General features: G+C 40.5%; 1 long non-coding RNA gene across 1 annotated transcript; it reads right to left on the reverse strand.

Moving 5' to 3' along the window:
• Positions 1–2,573: 2,573 nt before the first annotated feature.
• On the reverse strand, positions 2,574–4,615 carry LOC123812341. Its single transcript, XR_006784589.1, has 2 exons — positions 4,473–4,615; positions 2,574–2,868 (listed from the first exon to the last, which is right to left on the reverse strand). It is a non-coding gene; the product is annotated as an uncharacterized LOC123812341 (long non-coding RNA).
• Between the last annotated feature and the right edge of the window lie 2,430 nt (positions 4,616–7,045).

Genomic DNA, 7,045 nt, shown 5'->3' on the forward strand with positions numbered 1-7,045 from the left:
CTAACCAAAACTTGAACAGTTTTCAGGAACAAATTAAGCTCAAGATCCGAGATTTCACTGATTTCAAAAGTTAAGGCCAATACACCAAACCCACATAAAGCAACTAGTCTGGAGTGCCTTAAAAACAGATGTAACCGTATTTTGCAAAACTCCATCTGAAACTCTAAATCTTAAGATTACACCAAATCCTTATAAGTTGTTCACATGAAAAATGTTTTTTAAACATATGTTTTACAAATATGTTTTTTAAAACACTAGCTTAGTAAATACTTGAACATTAAAGCAAGAAAGCATCAAATTCAGGTCATTTTCTAAGGTTTTCTTCACAAAGAGCCCATTCCTGAAAAGAAAAGGGGGAGAGGGAACATGGGGATTTAGTTGTCAATTCTCACCAAGGCATTATTCAAGTAATAATTGCCTTTACTCATACCCTAGAGGTCTCTAGCAATAATAAGAAGTAAATTCATAGGATAATATGATGGATATGATGGAGTTCATAGGATGGAATGAAAAGATAAAGGAAGCAAGAAGACTTGGGGGAAAATTGTCCTTTTTATGACATTGTCATATTCTATGAAAGAAAAACAGAAATAAGTGATTTAAGATAATAAGTGTTTAAATGTAAATAAACTCCTAACAAATTAGAGTACAAATGAATGAGGTTCATCCTTCACTTAAGTAATGTTTATGAAGCATAAAAGCAAGCTGGACTAAGTATTCTGGAATTAAGAAAATAAAATTTAATCTTCTGACTTACTACTATTACCTTCCTCAAATTTTATTCAGACAGAAGTTTGGTATTTCTTTAGACACCTAATATGTATTTATGGACAATGTGCAGTCCAACTCCAAAAGACAAGTAGTGATACGGAAATGTGAAAGCCCCATTCCTTTCTTTTGTATTTTCTTAGCCCTTGTCATAAAACAGGTGCAATTCAAAACATGATGCTTATAATGCAGCTAATGTACCCAGGGCTACATGAAGATATGAACCAAGATCAGTGTTGACGTTACTGATCCTAAAAATATTTAAAGTCAATATTGGCATCTCTGGTCCTTGTTACAAAAATTAGTTTGGAATGCAGGCAGCATCCAAGGAATATGGAGAAACTGGAGCTTTTTTTGGCAGGAAGCGTAACCCTATACCTTGATGGTAAGGAACTCAGTTATAATTTTCCATTACCTGTTCTAAATACCAGCTGAGCAAAGCACCTCTTAAACTTTCTATATCTGTCATACAAGGACAAAGAGAATCAGTCTTTATAAAATCAAAAATCTCTTTCTAATATGCTACATAAGGAACCCAGCAAGAACAAAGTTAAGTGTTATTTCAATCTTCTTTTAGTCAATTCATTAAATACTGAAATATAGTTAAATAGATGTCTGTAAGTGCTTAAACAGTATAGTCAAAGAGTTTTGTAAGAAATTCTGAAACACATTATCACAGGTATGAACTTTAGGATAATCCAAAGTTTAGTTCTAGAGTATCATACAGTTTAACTGCCCCTTTTCCCTCCGGCCACAAAGTCCATGGAAAAAATAGAGCCAGCTGTGGACAGAAACAATATGTGGAGGCTCAGATGATTCACCTCTGTAAACAGGGTGTACTCTATTCTTTAACAGGGTATACTTTTATTGAGGGTTCTAAGTGTTCCCAGAAGAGCCCTCACCCCTTCCTTAAATAAAGGGTCAAAGACATTCCAAGCACTTCCCTCTAATAACCCAGAAGGTGTTAAGAACAGGACTCTTATCACAGATTCTATTATACAGTTGGCAAAACTCTGCCCTATGATAAGTTACTCCTAAGGACTCTACTGAACATTTCAGAGGAGGTATTAAACACAGGTAGCTACTAAGATTCCAAAGGCTAAAGGTGTTACTTCACTGAATTACATTATCATGTGTCCAGGGGTTAACTGCTTAAGAGAGGTAGTATTTCTTCCAAGTTGCCAATATTACTTCCCTAATTATTCTGTGAACTTCTTAAGGGCAGGAACCTTGACTTATTTAATAGGTACCATCCAGCATTAGATAACAGCATTAGTACATAGCAGGTGTTCAATAAATACTTGCTGGAAAGAATTTAAAGATTCTTTCAGTTTCCAATGAATCAACTGAAAAGCAGAGTTAATCAGAGAACTTGCCAGAGGTGTTGAGTATTTCAGACTCAAATGCCAGGCCATTCTCTCATTCCAGTAACAAGAAGCTTGGAGAATAGCGGCTCCCAGTTATCTAAACTGTCCACCAGAGCACCCTTTGTTTTCCAGCCTCCAGTTTAATGGGAACTTGTCCAGCTCTGTAAGTACAAGAAGCAAGGGTTTGTGCTGAGTATACAGCAACCTCCCAGAGGAAGGGAGGAGAATTTAAAATATCAGGTTTTCTTCCTATGAATACACTGCACAGAAGTTACGCACAGGGCCCAGTTGTGCAAAAGTGGCACACTGCTATTTTGTCAGAAGATTAATATACACAGTTCCCAAGCAGAGCTACCCAACCAACAATAGGAGGAGAGCCTTCACATCGCCATGCAAGTTGCTGATATGCTCATATTTACAAGTGCAAAGCACAAGGGATATGTTTTCAAACTGTCTTTTAATTAAATTTCAAAACATCTTCCAGGGAATTTCCTTACATTTTCCTCCGAACTGGAAGACATTTACAAATTGGAATAAATACAAAATATGTCACCCCTGAAAAATGGATTTATTTTAGTGGTGACTCCTACTCCTTGCCAAAGCTGCATTGCTTGGGGGCCTGAAAAGCAAAGTAGTTCATCCATCTTCCATTTGAGCAAGGTAACTGATGGTCCAAGCTCACTGGGTTGTCATCAGAAAACTGCAGGGAAGTGGCTCTGGTGAGTTCCATGCTCTGCAAAATAAAGGCAAAACAATAACAGACCATGCACATTGCATTTGCTAATTCTACATTCACATCACTCTCTCATTCATCATGAGTTTCGGTAGAACCCTTGAGTCATTGTAGAATATGAAACAATGTGTTGGAACAGTTGTGTCATGGCTAGCTACAGGTGAAAGGGACCAGAAAGCAGGCATGTCTTCTCAAGGAGAATTCGTTTCTCTTCAGATGACACTGAGAGATTCTTCATTGCCATCTTCCTCAAGAATTGGAAATATTATTTCAGAACAACATTTTATAACATTATAACAATTAACATGTCAGAAAGAATAAGTTAGCATAACACCAAGATAACATATAATAGAATTAATAGTGTTTTCTCCAAGCTTATACATATGTTGCACTAATCTAATGTACACTCTAACTCCTTTAATCCTTGCAAGAACCTGGTGAGGTAGATATTCTTTGTCTCCATTTTACAGGTGATGCAGCTCAGCCTCAGGCGGATTAATGAGCCCGAGGTCACACAGCCAGTTGCACAGCAGAGCGAGGACTCAAAGCAAGCCTCACCTGCCTCCTTGGTCTGTACCCTGTGGGCCACCGCTACAACTGCTGCAGTACAGTTTGGTTCAGAGTGAATGTCTTTTTCTTTTTTTATTTAATTTCTTTAACTTTTTTTATTGTTGTTCAAGTACAGTTGTCTCCATTTCCCCCCACCATGCCCCTGCCATCCTCACCTCCCACCCCTGATCCCACCGCCCCCCCTTAATTTTGTCCACATGTCCTTTATAGATGTTCCTGAAAACCCTTCTTCCTTTCCTGCCCTCATGGACTCCCTGCCACCTCCACTCTGGTTACTCTCAGTTTGTTCTTAATTTTAATGTCTCAGAGGGAACGTCTTTTAAACAAAACAATTCTTCCTTGCTTTTAGTGAGTTCAGCGAAATCATAGGTCTGAGACAATCCTATTTTGCTCCACTCTCCACTCCCCTGTGAGGACATCATGTTACCAGCTTCTGTCCTTCACAGTATCTTCTAGGGCTGAGTACAGCTTTCTATTCCACAAAGCTCATAAAGCGTGCCCTCTCACAGACACACACACACACAAACACACATGCACAGCCAAGAAGCCCAGGTGTTTGCACAGTCCCATGAATGAGCAGCTGTTGCTTTAAAAGGGGGTAGCGGAGGGGGGCCGGGCAGCGCTGGCTCGCAGGCGGGTGTGTAAACGTACACAGAGAGCCACTTTCTGTAAGAAGGCTAAAACATATTTAAAATGGGACCACCTCAGAGATGAAATCTTTCCCCTCCTGTTACCTCTCAACCTGCTCCAAAACTCCAATATTCAGTTTTTCCAAGTCACCCTCTCCCTCCCCCCCTTCCCTAGAGAACGCTGATTTTCTGTGTGAACACTTGGCCCACGGCAGGGCAGTTTCACTCCTTCATTTAGCAGTCAGAAATAATTTCGGCAGTTAATTATTTCCCCAGCTAGCAGATGTGTGTGCCCGCTCTGCGGGCGCCTCGACGCGCTGCCCACACAGGCACGAACAATGAGTGTGCCGTGGTCCGTTCTTTTCAACGGCTTTTTCGTCTCTGGGTTGCTTTTCAGTTACTTACGTGTTTGTTTTTAAATTGCGTGGAAGTGAAGAAAGAAAAGGCTTCCATTGAAACCAACTTGCTTTGGGAAAGAGGAATGTCATTTCTCTCGGGAGGGTGCTGCACAGACAATGAGCCGGCCAGGTGCTGGTGGCAGCTCCTTGCCTTGTAGATATCAGCCATGGCATGGGGGCGGGGGTGGTGCGGGGGGCGGGGGGGGGGGTGGGGGGGTGGAGAACACACCCGCTCCAGGAGTGCTGGCCTGACTTGGTGTTGAAAGCACCCACCGCTGAAGCCTTTTGCGTTCTCCCAACATTTCCCTTGGAGATTCTGAAACTCCCTACCTTTTTCAGTCCATTATGTATTCTTCTCTCTTTTTATAGCTTTCGATTTCATTGTGAGGAGTCCTGCCTGGCTCAAAGCTGTCCTTCCTTTAATACTGAGTACATTTTTTTAAAATATACAACTAAATATATATTTTATTGCCCAAAGGAACACAGAAGTCTTAGGGTAATGGCTACACATACTTTACTGACTCACCAAATAAGGGAAAAAAGATATTTTTACCTTTTACTATGCTAGGTTATTAGACCATGTCCCTCCAATTGGCTATACTTCCCATTACAGTCCTCCTTGTCCCACATTTTCCAAGAATCACACAGATTCACACACTCAGGCAACGAAGGCGACCTTGTGAAGCTACAGGCAGATGAAATTCTGTCTTTCCTCGTGGGTAACCATTAGTCTGACTGTCCTGATGTCACCTTCTCTTATGGTGTCCCAATCAAGAGGCAATTCGCTTAAAACGTAAAACCAACTATGTCAAACTCTCCTGATTGCTGGGCCTGCAGTTCCTGTACTGCTCGGTCTTTTAGGTCCCATGCTGCGTCTACAGTAGCTTAGTTTATGTTTTCTTCCTCCGTATATGTTTTAGCCATTACTTCCTATTGAGTTTGTTTTTCTTTGAGGATTAGCCTAGCAGCAGCCTCTTGGCTAGTAAATACATATCTTGTTAGTTGGGAGTGACTGGATCCCTGGAAACATCTTATTCAGAGGAGTTGGAAGTGACATTGCCCTCTGTTCAACATAGACTGTAGCTTAATGCAAACCCCAGAGAGTCTCTATCATCTAACACTGTAGTTATTATGGCAACAATAATAATCTCTTGTGCTCGTTCAGTGTTACTGTCGCCAACTACCACAGAAATAATTTCTGTGCAGAACCAAATTCAACCTTGGGTAATCTATAATAAAAATTCAAACTTCTAATGTTTTAAGTCCATGCAAAGTATTTTATAGTAATCAAATGGCAAGGCTCTTCTGCTAGCTGAGAAATTAGGGCTCTAGAAATGGCTCTACCTTACGTGAAGGTAGGGATGTTTCTCTATTGTTTCAGAGAAAGTCTACAGAACAGGTGCCCTATTCAGCATCCATTCCACACACTTCATAAACATTTCTCGTGTGTTAGGCCCAGAGGACACAGAGGCAACTTGAGGCATAGTCGGTATTTCAAGGAATCACAGGTCACCCACTGCAATTGAACTTGGGTAAGGTTTCTGCTGGTACCACCTGGAATTAGAAAGAGAAATATTTCTCCTTCAAATACTGAAACCCTTGTTGAGTGAACACATGTTGTCTGTCTGCCCAGTGGAGGGAAAATATTTGTGCTTCCAGTTGAAAACTATGCAACTAGATTTTGAGACAACTCCTCTGGGTTATCAGATTCTGATCCTGTGGGAGTCAGACAAATCTATGAACTGTAGGTAACTGTTGATAGCAATGCAAAATAGTTCCTGCCGATAGCTTTGTCCTGTCTGGTAGAGGTCCAGTCGACTTCTTCCCACTCTTTGAAAAAAGTAATGTTGCCTCCATTTGCACATTTATTTCAATATCCCTGGTGAGTTTCTTTTTTTGAGTATGTTATAACATTGGTCTGGTCCCCTCATTGACTAGTGAGTAAACTCTTAACATGTGTTCATTTATCTAACTGTACTAGAGCAACAGTTTTTAAAACATTATCTTGTAGCACTAGTACCTTTAATTTGAGAGATTTATCCCTTTTCCATTCCACGTGTTTTAGGGAAAAGGAGGGTTAACACCACCTTTTAGTCCATCAAGTAGGCAAATGACCCAAACTCGGTCAAACAGAAAAATCTATCGTCCCTGAGCATAGCGACTGGATTAGAAATGGGCACGTGAACAAACATGGCCACTCGGATTTCTCCCTGGACTTTTCTGCTGAGTAGTATGGGGATGGTATTCTTGCTTCCTTCACAATCTTGAGTTGTAGGAAAAATGTCTGTGTTTTTCTTGTGTTCTTCATCTCTCCCAGCTGTGTGAAGGAGGCTGTCCAGTATGGGAGATAAGGAAGCCAACTTACAAAGAGGAGAGACAAGGAAAGAAAAAAGATAATTTTGACACCATGCTTTGTGTCCTGGATTCACCCATTCCTAAGTATTTAGTTATATGGGGGAAGGGGGAGTGGAGGGGATAGAAAAGGAGCAATCTCCTTTATTTAAACAAGTTTGATTAGGTTATATTACTTGGATCTACAAGCATTCTGAAAAAGAAGCCTGAATTTTGTGATCTGATTAA

Source organism: Phyllostomus hastatus, unplaced genomic scaffold (genome assembly GCF_019186645.2).
Source record: "Phyllostomus hastatus isolate PE091 unplaced genomic scaffold, TTU_PhHast_1.1 phas_scaffold_93, whole genome shotgun sequence".
Taxonomy (NCBI): Eukaryota; Metazoa; Chordata; class Mammalia; order Chiroptera; family Phyllostomidae; genus Phyllostomus; species Phyllostomus hastatus.